Below are 19234 nucleotides of genomic sequence, written 5' to 3'. Positions count from 1 at the left end.
TTTACTGCAACACTACTATCACCGACATCTAAGAAGGGAGATCCCCCCCTTGAACGGCCCTTCTAAGGTTTCTCTCCTCCACATTGCCTGTGGTGCATTTTTTCCAATTGCTAGGTTTTTAGTGAGTTTTTCCTTACCTTTGCGTGGGGTATGTCTTGGAGTGTTGCATTTATTTATTTATTTATTTAACATTTTATTTTGGATTTCATGGTATTTTTGTTTTGTTCTTGATTCATGGTGATGTTTCTTCTTGACTTGTTTAACTCATTCAGCGCCAGGGATTAGCCTGGTTCCGTTCTAGCTGTGCCACGCTTTAAAGATAGGAGTGCGTCACCTTGTTTGTAGAGCTATATCTATATTCTATATTAAAGCTATGGAGACAATACTATTGTCATTTGACAGTGACTTTCTTCCGTCGAACATGCAAAAAAGAGATAATTCTTTCATGCATACGTTCACGCGTTATCCCGTGGTGAATATTGTATAGTTTAGGAGTGATCCGGGATAATTCCTGAAAAGCTGGTTTATAGGGCGCTACGTGTATTCTACTATAAGCGTTGGCGTTTCTTGCCTGGACACGCTACTATTTCCAAATCAAATGTATATAATAGGTATTATGTTTCATCATGAATGCATGAAAGGGGGGGGGGGGGTAGTTTTTTTATGCTTTGCTGGCCAGTAACGGCTTTCTTGTTGAACACTACAGACGCTGATCGACTGGATCGACATTGTTGGATCAAGCTGAAATTGATGTCAGATAGTCCTTACCTTTGGTCGGGGGTATTCCTAAAAGAATATTCCAATTGTCTGATCGCGATTTCCAGTATTGGTGTCCATCTAGTCCTGGACATAATTTGGCACAATTTATGGATTGAGTGTGCCAGATGTGCTTCGAAGTGGTCGGATGAAGCGATTTACTCGGCTCCGTCTAAATTTTGCGCCGGGAGGGATTTAAATGTAACACATGGTCTGGAACAGGGTTTACTGCACTCTCGATACTGCCACCTAGCCGGATCTGGCCGGTACTGCACCCTCGGGGTCCCAGTATGCTTTTTAACACACTGTGCGCCAAAAACGAGTATACTCGTTATTGTCTGCCATGCGTTTTGCGCCAGAACTCGTTTTTGGAATCAATATTGAATTTTTTCGCCATGGCATTCATATTCATCCAGCCTCCCTCCGCTGCTGCAGCTGGACCCTGTTCTGATATTGCAATGCCTCAATAACGCCGCCTGGTGGATGTCGGGCGAGTTACACTCCAAGCCAAACCGGAAGTGGCGCTCGGTGCATTGAGGAAATTCCTCCGGCAGTAATATCTTGTAGCGTGGATGTAGATACACACTTGAGTGCATTGGGATCGCTTTCGAAACGCAATAATCAATATTATTTCGGCGTTTATTGCGTCATACAAACGGGAAATGGATCTAGCAGATTGACGTCAAATAATTGGAATATTTTTCCTCCAGTCTCATCGGCGAACGGTAAGAGGAATCTAGCGTTATTTTCAGCCCGATTGTTTATTCATTTCACGGCAATCCATCTGATCAACGTATCAACCCATAGTAAGAAAAGACGCTACTGACAATCAAGGAATTATAAACGACCCCCCCCCCCTTTCCTTCACGCATGATGAAGCATAATGTACACCGATCATATGCATTTGAATTGTTTAATATAGCGTGTATAGGAAAGAAACGCCAATCGATAATCTATCATATGCGTCGGGGCCTATAACTCACGTTTTAGGAATTACTGCAGAAAATCTTAAAAACATACTTATATTCACGACGGTATTAACACGACAATGTATGAAAAATATAACGTTCCCACATCCGGAACGATAGATACCTGATGTTGAATGGGCCATAGTAATGTCGATATAGCTATAATATTTAAAAAGTTATAGCCCTGCAAAGAAGGTAAACATCTCCATAGGATTACAGCACTGGCAGACTGGGCATAAGGATGGGTTCAATGCACGGCGGACAATGTTGGCAACATACAGGTCCATGACATTGAATAGAATATTAAAATCGAAAAAAAGAAAAACGGACCAAATAACGAGTTTACTCGTTGTTGGCGTTCAAAGCATCTTTATCTTTTATCTTTATTACGGATCCCCATTAGTCATCACCGCAGCAACAACTAGTCTTCCTGGGGTCCACACACAACAAAAACAGTACATACATACATAACATTACAGTAGCATACATTTAAAAATATATTCCAATATTCCTACATATAAAAATTATTCCAAATAGCATTACAGTACACAAACAGAGTATCAGATCACAGAAAATACAATAAAAGGGATTAAACTCCCAGACAGTCATATCTTTACAGTGTAAACTACAGTATCTGTGTTTTTCTTTAATGTAAACTAATTTCTTTTTCTCTCAATGCTCTTTTCAAATTCTTTTTAAAACGTATCTTACTGGTTATCTGGGTAAGATGTACTGGCAGTTTATTCCAATATGACAGATGGCTCTATATAACACAGTTTTCTTTGCTGCATTGGTTGTTGGTAGTAGCAGTGTGAACGTTTCCCTACAGGCATGCCTAGTTCCATACTTGTGTCGATCATGTGTACATGTCAGCTGTGAATACAAACAGATAGGTTCTCTTGAGATATAGATATTCCTCATGAACAAGATCAACTCGAGTAAACTCGTTGTTGGCGGGGAATGAGTTAAAGACGACGTGTGCGGCCCATGGGGACATTAGCGTGTGTCGTCGAGCCTTACAGATACATTTTATTTGATTTTGATTGTGAGTGCGCGTCTCCGGCCTCTCCGGTGACCCGTGTTGTTCCATCAGTGGGGTTTGTTCTGAGGAATGGCGTCGGTTGCTGAGAGATTTAGGAGAAATTATGTTTGAATCTGAAAAGAATGATGTTTGAAATGCTGACTCTGCGAGCCACTGTGACTGGTTGATGCCCTGGTTCACAGGCAGGTCCCCCTCAATATTGAGAAGAGGTAAATTTGTCCACCTCACAAAATATAGCTAATATGAAAGACAACCCCCTCCCCCAAAAGAGGTAAAAACACAAGGGGGTCAAAGCATTTATATATCCTTCTTACCTGTAGCTATATATTAACCACATACCATCAGACAGACACCCCTACAGGACCGTACCATCAGACAGACACCCCTACAGGACCATACCATCAGACAGACACCCCTACAGGACCGTACCATCAGACAGACACTCCTTACAGGACCGTACCATCAGACAGACACCCCTACAGGACCCTACCATCAGACAGACACCCCTACAGGACCGTACCATCAGACAGACACCTCTACAGGACCGTACCATCAGACAGACACCCCTACAGGACCGTACCATCAGACAGACACCCCTACAGGGCCGTACCATCAGACAGACACCCCTACAGGACCGTACTATCAGACAGACGCCCCCTACAGGACCGTACCATCAAACAGACACTCCTACAGGACCGTACCATCAGACAGACACCCCTACAGGACCGTACCATCAGACAGACACTCCTACAGGACCGTACCATCAGACAGACACCCCTGCAGGACCGTACCATCAGACAGACACTCCTACAGGACCGTACCATCAGACAGACACCCCTACAGGACCGTACCATCAGACAGACACCCCTACAGGACCGTACCATCAGACAGACACCCCTACAGGACCGTACCATCAGACAGACACCCCTACAGGACCATACCATCAGACAGACACCCCTACAGGACCGTACCATCAGACAGACACTCCTTACAGGACCGTACCATCAGACAGACACCCCTACAGGACCCTACCATCAGACAGACACCCCTACAGGACCGTACCATCAGACAGACACCTCTACAGGACCGTACCATCAGACAGACACCCCTACAGGACCGTACCATCAGACAGACACCCCTACAGGGCCGTACCATCAGACAGACACCCCTACAGGACCGTACTATCAGACAGACGCCCCCTACAGGACCGTACCATCAAACAGACACTCCTACAGGACCGTACCATCAGACAGACACCCCTACAGGACCGTACCATCAGACAGACACTCCTACAGGACCGTACCATCAGACAGACACCCCTGCAGGACCGTACCATCAGACAGACACTCCTACAGGACCGTACCATCAGACAGACACCCCTACAGGACCGTACCATCAGACAGACACCCCTACAGGACCGTACCATCAGACAGACACCCCTACAGGACCGTACCATCAGACAGACACCCCTACAGGACCTTACCATCAGACAGACACTCCTACAGGACCGTACCATCGGACAGACACCCCTACAGGACCGTACCATCAGACAGACACCCCTACAGGACCGTACCATTGGACAGACACCCCCCTACAGGACCGTACCATCAGACAGACACTCCTACAGGACCGTACCATCAGACAGACACTCCTACAGGACCGTACCATCGGACAGACACCCCTACAGGACCGTACCATCAGACAGACACTCCTACAGGACCGTACCATCAGACAGACACCCCTACAGGACCGTACCATCAGACAGACACTCCTACAGGACCGTACCATCAGACAGACACTCCTACAGGACCGTACCATCAGACAGACACCCCTACAGGACCGTACCATCAGACAGACACCCCTACAGGACCGTACCATCAGACAGACACCCCTACAGGACCGTACCATCAGACAGACACCCCTACAGGACCTTACCATCAGACAGACACTCCTACAGGACCGTACCATCGGACAGACACCCCTACAGGACCGTACCATCTCAACCTTGCTCATAAAAAGTACAGAAGACAGGAAACAGTGTTTGATGCTCAGGGAGGACCCCCAGAGATACAGCCTTGCCCCAGTTACAGACCCCCAGACCCCCCCCCCCCAAAGACACAGCCTTGCCCCGGTCCCAGACCCCCAGACCCCCCCCCCCCCCCCCACCCCAGAGCTACAGCCTTGCCCCAGTTATAGACCCCACACCGCAGGCTAAGGGATGAGTAGACAAGGCTGCTCTTTCCATTACATCTCCGTCTTGGAATTTGCTCTCGATGATAGCTGGCTCCTATTAAGGGAGTGGCGGCCCGCAGCCTCCGAGAGGTTACTTTTATACGCATATATCACATTATAGTGAGCGTCCTCCATAACCCGGCGCTGTGATGAGACAAGGGTCTGACATCTCCCCGGGTCTGTGCAGCGTAAAGGAGACAGGCCTCTCTCCCAGACGTCTCCCTGCCTTGGAACACGGGGGGAAACTTTGCTACAATGAGCCGTTCTGGGTTAAACATCCTCAGATGTCACGGGGTGTGTGTGTGTACCGCTCCGACGCTGTGGACTGCACTTACCGAGCGCCGTCAGGAGAGGGAGTCCCCCCCCCCCCCCCCCTTAAAAATGGGTACAGTACAGTACGGCCCAATACACACAATTGTTAAGGGGATGCAGACCAGAGAAAGACTTTCGTCTTGTTTACATCAGGGTCCCCCATTTTCAATTCATAACATATATGACATACACGACATACAGATAGACAGTACTGCTACATCTATACATTTATGACATACAAGATATAGAAAATATACAATACTGTTTATTTACAGACCATACTATAGTGTAGGTTCAGTAGCTGGTCCAACAACAACTCCGAGACTCGACGCGATACCACAGGTCTGAATGAATCAAACCAGCCACACTATAGATTAGATTAGATTCAGGGGCGGCTGGGTGGCGCAGCCGACATTGCGCTTGTCACCAACGCAAGAGACACCGGGTTCGAATCCGGCTGTCAGCGTTGCCTCCGGCTTGGACCGGCCGTCATACTAACTCAATTGGCAGAGTTAACGGGTGGGAAGTCGATGGGTGGTAATCTGGTCGTTGTAAACAGCGACTCCTACAGGTCGGTTGGGGCGCCTGCACAGTAAAATCAGGAAATGGCGGGGGCAGTGTGAGCCTCCCACACGTTACACCTCGCCAAATGAGAGTCCGCGCTGGCAGGTGAAAAGATGTGACAGGCTGCCTCCACATGTATCGGAGGGGACATGTGATGCAAGGCTTCTATCCTCCCTACAACCGGCCAGTGGGGGGCATATGCGAGCAACAATCAGGACAGGGGAGGGAGAATTGGAACGAGAGGTAAATTGGGATGGGGAGAAAAATCACAGAAAAAGGAGGAGAAAAAGTAGATAAAAAAAAAATATTAGATTAGATTCAATTAGATTCAATTAGATTCAAATGTATTGTCATTATACAGCTCAAGTAAGTTACAACGAAAAGACGTTTGGCATCCAACCAGAGTGCAAATGTATAACAGTAAAGTGCAATAGTATAATTTATACAACGGCATGCAAATTTCTCGATTCTGATTGGCCATTTACACGTCTTTATTGGCAACAATCCACGGTCCTGGGCTCAGGACCCGCCCACAACCGAATCACATATCACTCCCCGGCTCACTCCGGGAGAAAACAAGATCGCGGACAACAAATGGATATGTTGATAGCACCATAACGACTAAATATGAAGCGATTCTGTCAAGGGGAGTGTGTTAGTCCTTTAAACAATGTTGGATGATGTAATTGATGGGTCTTGAGTCAATCTAGAACAAAAGAAAAATCGCGGATTGATTGATTGATTAATTGATTGATTTAAATTTCTACTTCCTTCCCACTGACTGCAGCGTTCACTCTCACACTGTCCGACGCTGGCGTACCCACAAACACACACACACACATACACACACACACACACACATACACACACACACACACACACACACACACACACACACACACACACACACACACACACACACACACACACACACACACACACACACACACTCCTGTCTGCAACAGCGGGGGAGTCAGACTGAGAGAGAAGCAGCGCTGTTTTAAGTGAGCATGGTCTATTGAATTGATTGATTGGTTGATTGCTAATTGTATTACTGTACCCCTGGTTTCCAACTGGTTAAGTTTAGGCTAAAAGAAATAAATAAAAAAATAGGGCGAAGAAAACGTTTATTTCCTATAGGGCAAAGAAAACGTTTTAATTTGTTTTACCTACTTTATATAGAAGCATCTAAGAATGAAGTTCTATGGAAAGTAGGTCTGCATTCCCTTAACAATTGTGTGTATTGAGCCGTACTGTATTGTACCCATTCTGCATCTGGTAATAAAATTTTCAATCAATCATTCCAATAATACACAGTTGGATGTGTTAGTTGGTTGGATGCACTTCAAGCTGCTTCCACATGAGGCAACTTCTCTCAATCATTCCAATAATACACAGTTGGATGTGTTAGTTTGGTTGGATGCACTTCAAGCTGCTTCCACATGGAGGCAACTTGTCTTTTTTGTAGTTGTGGGAACTACTTTTTCTGGCGGATGGTTTTTTCAATAAATCTTCGATTAATGTGTGTTTATTGTATAGAAATAAGGTTGGATGAATCTGGCAGTTGTATAAAAGCTTTACACCACTTGTAGTCGTGATTTGTGACCAATAAACCATGCCTAGGGGGGTCTAACGACCACCCCTAGGCATGGTTTATTGGTCACAAACCACTCCTGCGCGTGATGTAATGCTTAAATACAAGGTACAGGTGATTAAACTGGGCATAAAATACTACTGAGTAATAGTGTTAATGCAGGTATATTAAAAACACCACGCAGTAAGTCATAATACAATACATAAAGACACTTTTTTAACTGCTGCTGTGACCCACTGTGACCCACTGTCACCTCCATTTATATGTAAACACTGATCAGAACGTGCAATGTTACTCACTGTGCCTTGTTGTATATATTATATTAATATATTTTTACCTTATTTTCTAGCACCCGCTTGTATTTAAATAATGTTTAAGTTAAGTATTGTGTGATTTTGCGTGAAGGGCGGACTAGCAAAGTAAGATTTTCATTGTATGGCAAACTGTCTGTTTAACTGTGCACGTGACAATAAACAATCTTGAATCTTGAATACTACATCCTACATGCATTATAATAACTGATAGACCCTCAACTGCACCTTTGATTACACGGTTTACTTGCTCACTGTTATGGTTTGACACCGACCCCAAACGCAACGACACAAGAGAGTAGGATTCAGAGTTGCCAAATACGAGGGCTTGTTTATTTGGTACTAAGAATAAGAGAAACAGGGAAAGCAGGTCAAACAAGACAGGTACAATGATCAAGGGGCAATGTTCTGCTGCTCTGCAGCTTCTCCCGTGAGGGTTGTCTTGGGAAGCAGGTGTTGACTTCTGAGCCGCTCTGCAGAATCCTCTCGGCGGGTTCTCAGATGTTGTGGCGAGACCGAGAGAGGGAGAGAGGGAACGAGTCAGTGATAGAGCAGTCTTAAACGAGCAGGAGAACAGGGTGTACAATTCTTCGTGTTAACAACACAGTGAGCACAGTTCCAAACTCAGCCCAAGTGAATCTCTTCGTGTTAACAACACAGAGAGCACAATTCCAAAAACAGCCCAAGTGAAACTCTTCGTGTTAACAACACAGTGAGCTAACTCCAAACACAGTCCCAGTGAATATCTTCATGTAAACACACAGTGAATATCTTCATGTAAACACACAGTGAATATCATCATGTAAACACACAGTCCAATTGTGAAATAATATCTTCGGTGTGAGCAAACACACAGTGGATATCTTCATGTAAACACACAGTCCAATTGTGGAATAATATCTTCGGTGTGAGCTAGCACACAGAGGGAGATGGTAGATCCCAAAATATCATTCCATAAAGGAACAAGCAAAAATAGATAAATGGCTGGGTGAGTGACTGTCTGACAAAAAGGTGGTAGTCTTCAGTGTAAGTTTACACACGAAAAACGGAATAGGTCAAGAACAGTCAAATAGATAACTCACCCAGACGAGATGCGTAATTGGAACTGGAACAACAGTGGAGGCGAGCGCGCGCCACGGGAGCAGGTATCCAAGCGAAGGCTTCTAGGAATTCCTGGAGAACAGCACAGAGAAAAAAGCAGCAGCAACAGCAACGGGGAAAAATATCCAGAGACAAATCAAGGCGACAAAACAAGACGATCCAACAACTTAGGGTGGGGAGAAACGGGGTATAAATAATGAGGGATCGATTGATTGAAAAGCGTGGGGAAGTGAGAGAACCAATCAGCGACGTCTCTGATGACGTCAACGGGGAGAAAGCAGTGACAGCTGGGGAATGTGATTGAAAAGCGTGGGGAAGTGAGAGAACCAATCAGCGACGTCTCTGATGACGTCAACGGGGAGAAACGTGTGAACGAGGGGATAGAACCAATTGACAGAAACTGAATGAAAACATAGCGAGGGTGGTTAAAGGAACAGAACGAGTGAGAGCGCAAGGACAGAAACCTCACACTCACATTCTTATTCGTATCTTTAGTATAGTTGTAATAGCTATATTTATGTCTTCTACTATTATCATGCCCGTAGCTGAATTTCCCCCAAGGGGATCAATAAAGGAATATTTAATCTTATCTCATCGTATACTGGCCATTTATGCCATTTAGTAGAGGCTTTTATCCGAAGCACCTTGTATGTCATGAGTGGAAACAGTGGGAATAAGACAAGCAGAGTTGGTACAATTGTCTCCACAATGAGCATCATATAGGACCACAGGTTTGCTGAGTCTTGTACTACAGTGTCACAAAAGTAATAGTTTTTGTAATTCGTAATATATTTGTTAGCTTGGGGGCGGACCTCCTTTTGGTTTACTAGTATTGATTTTAGTTTATTTGACATTTTAAAGATTCCAGAAAACATCAAGGATGAAACACACAAAAAAAATCAAGACTTATTTCCATTGTGGTCGTTGGTCTCAGACAGATAAGCGATATAAAAAAACATGGCCACAAATAACAAGTAGTTTGTCGAGTCGTTTGTTTTATGAAATAGGCCTGGTTAGATCTGTTATATATAATAAGCGTTGTCACTATATCTCTTCATGCACTGTGCCAACCACCATTCATTTTTTAAAGGATGATATGAACATTAATGAGCATTGTCGTCCGCCCCCCATCCCCCTCCCCCCTTCACATCCAGCCCCAGCGACTCTAGTTCCAATCCTCTGAACCGCTCGCTAGGAACCTTGACTTGACCATGTGCTGGTGGAAAACACTTGCAAGAGAGAGATATCATCTTAAAAAATGTCCTTCGTGATCTATCGCCGTCATAATGAAGTTCCTGCTTTTTGTGTAAAAAAAGATTTCCCCAGAAAATGATTTTGGACGCTTGAGAATTCAGACATTGGCGAGAATGCTCCAAAAAACTGCCATATATGATGTCAAGCTAAGTGGATTCGTGACATGATGACGACGGTAACCCCATCCCCCCCTCATCCGTGAGACACGGTCTCTCTGGAAACACACAGCAACGCTGTATACGATTCTGACCACAAGAGGTATTTGTGTGGAAATGTATTTATTTATTTGATTCGCAGGATAAAGCAACTTGAGATGTAGCATAATATCATTTTCAACACCCGGTACACCTGCTGCGATGCAAGGATGGAATACTGAAGACTCTTGACTCTATGTTTTATGTATCTTGAAAATAGGATGTGCAGAGTCAGGACAGCGACATGAAGGATACATAAAGGAGCTGTACACCGGGGCGACAGGGCCTTCGCTGCAGCTGCCCCCACCCTCTGGAACTCCCTGCCCAACCATATCCGTCATGCAGACACCTTCTCATCATTTAAAAAAAGCCTTAACCCTTGCCTTCAAGCCTTGAACTCCTTCCTCTCTCACCTTTTATATAATTAAAAAAAATTCGACTAAAACCGCATTTTTTTTATTTTGCTCTGTAAAGTGTCTTTGAGCATTCGGAAAAGCGATATACAAAATTGATGTATTATTATTATTATTACGCGGGCAGCGGGCTGACTATTTAGTACGGAGATGGACAAACACGATGAGACAGAAAGGGAGGGGACACCGAGTCTTTGTTCTATATCATACTGGCTCCGCTCAGCGTCATCTGCACTAACCTCACTTCGTGCACAGCACTGAATAAAAATCAGCAGGTGTGTGGTCACCTACTCGCCTCCTTCTTCACTTTCACCACAAGGAAGTGCCTGTTGTATACCCCACTTGACAAGGTTGTTAGCTGAAGAAAGTTGAGTTACGTGTTTACATTTTTTCTTGCTTTTTTCTTTCTCTCATAAATTTTTTACGAAAAAAGCTAAGTCATAATGTTTACCTCGGAGGGTCGCGCTAGCAACATCACCCTTCACCAGCGCTTCTCCATTGCCTCCTCTGTCGTGCGTCTTGGAGCGGGGTTGAGGCCTCTTTCGTGGTCGGCAGCCGCGCCCGGTAGGCGTCCGATAGATCGTTTGCCTCTCCAAGGAGCTGGTGCACCAGCGCCGTCTCCTGTGCGATGTCCTGGTTCCGGCTCTGGTTCCTTTGCCTCCGGAGAGTCGTCCGCTGTTGGGCGGCCGGCTCCTCTGGTGGCGGAGGATTTGAGACGCAAACCTTTTGCGTCGGCTCGCTCCCGTCGCAAGATGGTGGCTTGTAGACGCGAACGGCCTGGTTTTGGTGAGTTACTGGAGCCTGAAGGAGGATGCGTCTGATTCTCCATGGCCGATGGAAACAGAGGCCTACATGGTAGACGCGGACGGGTTCTTGTTCGACGCCCCGGTGGAGACATGTCCGCCGCCCGTCCAGGTAACACTGGAGGGGGGTGAGAGGTCTCCTTGGGGTTCCTCGTACGCAGATGTTGGGTTAGAACCTCCGACTCGGCGGCGGGATGCCCTGCTATCAGCCACATCAGAATGTGGCTCTGTAACCAGTAGTCTGCTGCATGTCAGGGACGCAGCCACTGCCTGTTCCTATTCCTGACGATCTCATAGGTCATCTATGGCAACGCCGTCCTGTGAGAGGGATGGACGTTGTCTGTCCATTTTTCCCCTCAATGGAGGCCTACGTCCGTCAGGGACAGGTGGTCTCCCACATCATGGGCCTCACCCCCGCCTACATGCAAGTCACGAGGGTGGTGGGTTTGGTAGAAGGCATGAAGGAGGGCGTGCCTCGGCTTGATAGGCCGATGGCGGCGCTTCTTTGTCCTGAGGTGGTGTGGGAGCCGTTACGGAAGCCGGTTCCCCAAGGGAAATCGGCGAGGCGGTTGGCTTTCTGGAGTGACTAGTCATTTATCTCCGCGACGCAATCTCTGGCTGCCACTTTTAACATCGCGCAGCTGGCGATATTCATGTCCGGGATACTGATGGGCGGTATGGAGCTGACTGATTTGCAACATGATCAGCTCGCCCAGTCGGCAGGAGCCATCCTGCATCTGATCCAGCCGCAGGCCATAGCCGCTGGGAAAGTACGCGCCCTGGCCACTCTAGTCCAGCGCCACCTTTGGCTAGAGCAGGCGCGTGTGCCGGAGAAGAAGAGGACTCCACTTCTGACGGCACCCCTCTCCGATGCTGGACTTTTCGGGTCGGCACTGCAATTGATGACCTCAACCTGCAGGGAGATGCAGGAGGAGCGTTCTGTGCTCCAGCCTCATTTCCCCCGGCCCGATGTCGCCGGTGGAGTCAGACGGCAGACTCGTCGTCGGGGTTCCGCCGCCGTAGCCGCCGCTGCTACCACCGCCACTGCTGGACCTTCGGCAAAGAAGGCCAGGAGGAGAGAGGGCGCCTCCGCCACTGCAGCCGGCCCATCTACGCCCGGAGGTGACGGTAGGGATCGTCGTGACCAGCCTCCGATCGTTTACCATCCCTCCGGGGCTCCCCGGTGTGGCAAGTCCCGAGCGGCTCGTGGCAGTTGTCGCTGAAAGTATGACTTTTTCCCTCTGTGGTCCCCCCCCTGTTCCCTTCCCGGCCCAAATATGATTTTTGTTTATAAAAAATAAAGAGTCCCTCCTAAAAGGTGTGGGTTTGATAGGAGGGCTAGACTTTAAGTCTTGTTGGTCGCTACATTCATGTTAGAACTTAAGCAAGGCGTGCAGCTTACACTCGGTTGAAAAAGGTTTTTTCTGCCTCGACCTGAATCTTCACATAAAGGTAGAGGTTAGTTGTGTGCTCTGTTGCTTAAACAGTGATATTGAGCCGCAACACTATTGTGTTGGTCTGCAGTAATGCTCGTGTATGAAAAGGTACCGCGGTTCAGGCCGCTCTCTCTATCAGATTTTCGGTGTCTTGCAACATAAACACGGGTGTCAGGTTCACACATACATAACTTGGCCTTGTTATAAACCCTGTTCACAGACGTGTCTGTGGCTAGCGTGCATTGAATTAGCTTTGCGCTGTTCATTAGCATACTGGCTACTTAAGGTATCATATGGCTATTTTGTTGTTGTCGTATGCAAGGGTTGGGCTTGCGAGGGGGTACCGTATAAACCCCTCCTTCCCTCTTCTGATTGGCCAGGGGGTTTCTTGGACTCTCTTTTCATTCGGTCAGGGCCAAGCTGTTAGGCAGCTTGGCACGGGGAGGGGGGGAGGGTTTCCCTGACTCCGCACCTATCACGGGCGGTTGAGTCATGGGTTTCCCCCCGTCATAGAAAACGTCACTAGGCACGTTTCTATTGGGACGACGGCTTCCGTGAGTTTTTTCAGACCCGTATGTAGGGTATGTCATTGTCAAGATGTCGGGGCAGAGCGTAGGAACTTACTGTTCTACTACGCTCGATATATGTGTGACTTGAGTCTGTTGGTCACATGACTCAATGTTACCGTGACTTTTCAATCTATGGCTCACGTGGGAAGTCTCTCTGGGGATTCCCGTCTCCTCTCTGTGGTGAGGGTGGCGGGATGTAAGAATGTAAAAAAAATTTACCCTCGGCCGCGTCACGTGGGATTCATGTCAGTCGGTGTTTCTTTCTTTTTAATAATAAAAAGAGTGAAGAATATGAAGCACGACAACTCCTTGTCGTTCTCCCAGGCGACTTGAAGGACCAATGTCTGGTGTCTGGTTAGACTATCCATTGATGTGTTTGGGTCTCGAGTCTCGACGCATACATAGTGCTGGCTCGGGGTGTTTTCTGATAAGAATCACGCAGGAGGCTAGTGCGCCTTGGTTGCTCGTTATTAAAACAGCGTCTTTATAGGGCAACTGGGATGGGGGATTTTTTCCTCTCCCGAGCGCCTGTTACTGGGTCTCGACGGATTCTCGTTCATATCTGGGGGATGTTAACGGAATAGATCAGAACATAGGTAGAGGGGTCTCACGCCCTTGGGGTGGGCCACTGAGCGCGGTACGAATGGGACTGTCTGGGTGCTGCCCTCTTTTCATGTTTTAGATCGACACGCATACCTACCCCCTCTCCTGGAGTTGGGATGTCAGCGTGGTTAGGGCACGGGACTGGTTCTGGTCACGCTGGTCCAGGTCAGTTTACCCGTTGTCCGCCGGGGACGCAGATCTGCTGTTCTGGTACCCTGAGGGACTTGTGCTTTTTTCGGGGGGAAAAATGCCGGTCGGCCTGGGTGTCGCAGGGTTGGGCGTTATGGAGACCCTTTGTTGGGTACAGGTTGTACCCTGCGCTATCATGAAGGGGCTGGTTCTCCATTCTTTTCGCTCCTCTCTCACGCATGGCGAAGAGGGGGCTGTTGGGGTGGTCTTATGGACCTCCTCTGGTAGCCCTGTGTGCTTCCCGAGCCGCCGGGCCCGGTCCGAAGTTGTGTTTCGTTGACCCGTAGGCCTGGAATAACCCTTTTTTGAAAACTGAAACACTTGTACTGCGGTGTAGCCGGTGTATACCCGCAGGTGTGTTTTGGAGTTTTTTCTTGAGGGGTTATAGGAACAACCACCGCATGTGGTACCAAGAGGGTGGTTGGTTCCCTGGTGTGTTGGAGCAGAGTCAACTCCCGGGTTACCTGGTTGAGTGTGCCCCTGCACGTTCATGACGTCTGCCAATCGTGTCAGCCTTCTCTGCCTCGACCCCTCTGGGTGGGTTTTTTTTGGTGGAGGCTTTGTCATGGTCCGCAACAATGCCAGCATACGCCCCTTCCGCCGGGGTGCTGTTTTCAGTTGACCCCTTTGGCGCCTGTCTCGTCCGCAGTGCTCCAGGCTCGGGTCTAAAGCCTGCTGCCTCGTTTGAGGGATCGACCCCTCTGGGGTCATCTCCCCGGTGTGCTGCCTGCTTCCGCTATAGTTTAGCCTTTTGAGAGGCTTCAAGTTACGGCCATGCTGACTGCCTGTGTTGCAGGGTCAGTGTGCCAGGCGGCGTACTAGTGGGGGGAAGGGCCCGCTCTTGGAGGGGCCCTGTCCGAATACGCTGACGATGTGGGGGGCGGTGTCACTAAGTGACCGCCTGGTGAGGTCTTGATGCTTGGCGTCATTGACCTCTCCGGGCCCCCTTTTTCCAGGGGATCCAGTCCCTTCAGTGGGTCTGGGTCTTCCTTCGCGCTCCGCTGCTACGGCCTTGCCACGGGGTTGAGTTTGCTCTTGAACCTGTGATTTTGGGGGCAGTAACAAGGGTTGTTCCTTCCGTTCGTTCCCTGGTGGCATGCGGGTTGTGCGTGTGCGTAGTCGTGGGGTCAAGCCACGGCTCGAGTTTCTCTTTGCACGGTCGGATCCGTCTCCCTCCCGTCCTCCAATAGGGAGGGTATCCTCCATTAGGGAGGGTCGGGGGGCTCGGTCCTCTCCGGTCTGATGGTTGTGGGGGGCCTCAGCGGGGTACATTTGTTGAGCTTCTGGCTCCCGCTCAGCTCCTGTAGTGCAGATGACGCTGAGCGGAGCCAGTATGATATAGAACGTAAGGTTATGTATATAACCAAGTTCTATGAATACTGGTGACGCTCAGCGTCAGGACGCCACTGCGGCCCTTGACCTCGCCTTGTGGTGAAAGTTTGGGAAGGAGGCGAGTAGGTGACCACACACCTGCTTATGAAGGTAAGCGGATAGGGGTGTGGCCAGACGGATGCTGGTATGTAAAGGTACATTGTGGATTTTTATTCAGTGCTGTGCAGGAAGTGAGGTTAGTGCAGTTGACGCTGAGCGTCACCAGTATTCATAGAACTTGGTTATATACATAACCTTACGTTAAGTAAAGTGTCTAAAGGACAGGTCTTTGTTAAGTAAAGTGTCTAAAGGACAGGTCTTTGTTAAGTAAAGTGTATAAAGGACAGGTCTTTGTTAAGTAAAGTGTATAAAGGACAGGTATTTTATCTTCTTGTGTCTTTGTTAAGTAAAGTGTATAAAGGACAGGTCTTTGTTAAGTAAAGTGTATAAAGGACAGGTCTTTGTTAAGTAAAGTGTATAAAGGACAGGTCTTTGTTAAGTAAAGTGTATAAAGGACAGGTCTTTGTTAAGTAAAGTGTATAAAGGACAGGTCTTTGTTAAGTAAAGTGTATAAAGGACAGGTCTTTGTTAAGTAAAGTGTCTAAAGGACAGGTTTTTGTTAAGTAAAGTGTATAAAGGACAGGTCTTTGTTAAGTAAAGTGTATACATGACAGGTCTTTGTTAAGTAAAGTGTATAAAGGACAGGTCTTTGTTAAGTAAAGTGTATAAAGGACAGGTTTTTGTTAAGTAAAGTGTATAAAGGACAGGTCTTTGTTGGAAACCTCACTTCGAGGCGTAATTACACGGGAGACCAAAGTCAAAATATCTCTGCACCATTGGAAATCTATTGTGCTCCATGGATCGGCCTAGAACTTTCAAGGTGCTCTAACGAGAGAGAGAGAGAGAGAGAGAGAGAGAGAGAGAGAGAGAGAGAGATAGAGAGAGAGAGAGAGAGAGAGAGAGAGAGAGAGAGAGAGAGAGAGAGACAGAGAGAGACAGAGAGAGAGAGAGAGAGAGAGAGAGAGAGAGAGAGAGAGAGAGAGAGAGAAGCGGTCACATTGATGGCAGAGGGGGGGGGACATTGATGGCAGAGGGGGGGGGCATCAGATTTCCATTATTGACTGCTGCAGATATTGCACTGTAGCGGTGTATAAATTGGTTCCCGGGGGGCTGCTCTCCGAGCTGGGGCGCAGTGTGCAGGTCCACCCCCCCCCCCCCCCCTCCCCCCCACACCCATCCTCTGTAAATCGTAGTGGCGGAACGCTTCCAGTACCTCACTGGCGCCGGCCCTCCTCCTCCTCTTGATCAATACCTAATTCCAAGCCTGTGCAATCAGCCCGCCCGTTGCCCGGGCAACGCTGATGTCACACACAAGTTTGAGTGCTGGCTGTTACGACAAATCATTTCCTTTAAGCAAACGCAATTGAGTATTTGTATAGTATGGGCTGTCACCTGAGACTATTTACATCGAGCCCGGGCTCGCGGGACGTTAGTTATGCCCCGTTCTCGGAAGGATAGAGAGATCCAACCATAATGGGTGACCTTACAAAAATAAGCAGGAGCTGGTAACCAAGGCAACCCCAGATTTACTTTAGGGGTAGTGGAACTCGCGAGGAGGATAGGGGTCACGGCGGTGAAGCGGAGGGGGGGAGGGGGTCTTGCTTTCTTTTTGGGAGTGGGGGGGCGGGGGGTGTTCTGCGAAGATGCTCATTAAGACACGTCTCACTTGTCCTTGTCCCCCCCGCTAGAAGACACACGGGTCACGGTAGAGAAACACGTGACTGATATACAGTCGCTATCGGTCGTAACATCGGAAATTAGAGGAACTTCTTTTAAATCAATTCGTTTTATTGTCCCTGCGTAGCCTAAGACAGTTTAATTTGACACATTAGCATATCAGGGCGCAGTTTTAATAACTTATCCTATTTTCAGATACAGTATGTAGTATGCATTACTGCTCGTAAGTTGTAATGCCCAATTGGCCAATAAAATAATACAGAAAATCTACACCTAATTTAATTGGATTGCGACATCACTCAAAGTTAAAACAAATAGAGCGACCGCCTGATTTACTGAGTCACAATTAAAGGACTTCAACGTGCCAGCTCTTCCAGCCAAAGTCCATGTATCACACTATTCCTTTACAGAACAGTATCCTCGCCAGAATAGGACATATATTGTTTTTTTTATCCACTTTTTCTCCTCCTATTTTCTGTATTTTCCTCCCATCCCAATTTTTTGTCGTTATGCCAATTCCCCCCTCCCCTTCCTGGTCGTTGCGCGCATGTGCCCCCCACTGGTCGGTCTAGGGAGCCCTGAAGTTTATCACATGCTTCCTCCGATACATGTGGAGACAGCCAGCAGCCTCTTTTCACCTGGCAGCGAGGACTCTCATTGTTGAAGTGTAACGCATGGGAGGCTCACACTACCCTCACCATCTCCCTCCCTCACTGTGCAGGCACCCTGACCGACCTGTAGGAGTCGCTGTTTACAACGACCAGATTACCACCCACCGGCTTCCCTCCCGCTTGACTCTGCCAATTGTGCTAGTATGACGACCGGCCAAGCCGGAGGCACCGCTGACAGCCGGATTCGATACCAGTGTCTTGGCGGTGGTAGACAGACGCTTAGTCCGCTGTGCTACCCGGCCACCCATGGACATATATTGTTTAAAATCTGTTACAAAGCTGCATTCGATACAAAAAATAATACAACTGCTCAATTACAGAAACTAGAGTAATTGCAGTTACTTTCCACACCTGGCCGGCGCAATACATTGTTTCTTTATGCCAGTACAACGCAAACATAATTCACCTTTTTCAGTTCACTATCTTTCCATGTATTTCAAAGCACAAAAACGAACAGGTAGATTATATTCAATTCAAATGTATTGTCATTATACAGCACAAGTACAGTACAATGAAAATAAGTGGTTGTACAGGTGATTAAACTGGGTATAAAATATATAAATTAGTACTACTGAGTAATAGTGCTAATCAGATGTAGCTATGTACAGTGTTGTAGTATTAATATGTACAGTGATACAGGTAAAGACACTATGGTAGTAAGTCATACTGGCCAGCAGAGTAACTAGTAAGAGTAGGTAAGGGATATGTACAGATATAGATATAGTATCTACAGATATGTAAGGGTTATATGCAGGTACTGTATGTACAGGCAGATGTGGATAGATATCTGTTGTTTTGACTAGTTTAATTCTTGACGTGGCATTTTTATGTTGTACATGTAATGTACATTGTACATTTATATTGCACTTTACGGTTACATTTGCACTCTAGTTGGATGCCAAACTTATTTCCGTTGTACCACACTTGTGCTGTGTATAATGACAATACATTTTAATCTAATCTAATTTAATCTAATATTGATTTGTCTACAATCATTTCTAGAAAACAGATCTCCCAGATTGTTTACATTGTCACTAATACCTACTGTACACGTCAGCGCTAGTTCCCGTGGTGATCTTTCTTTGTCTACGACGAGGCAGGTCAAAGTCACATA

Source organism: Notolepis coatsorum (assembly GCF_963971535.1).
Source record: "Notolepis coatsorum genome assembly, chromosome: 5".
Lineage (NCBI taxonomy): Eukaryota > Metazoa > Chordata > Actinopteri > Aulopiformes > Paralepididae > Notolepis > Notolepis coatsorum.
Note: the sequence above shows the minus strand (reverse complement) of the source record.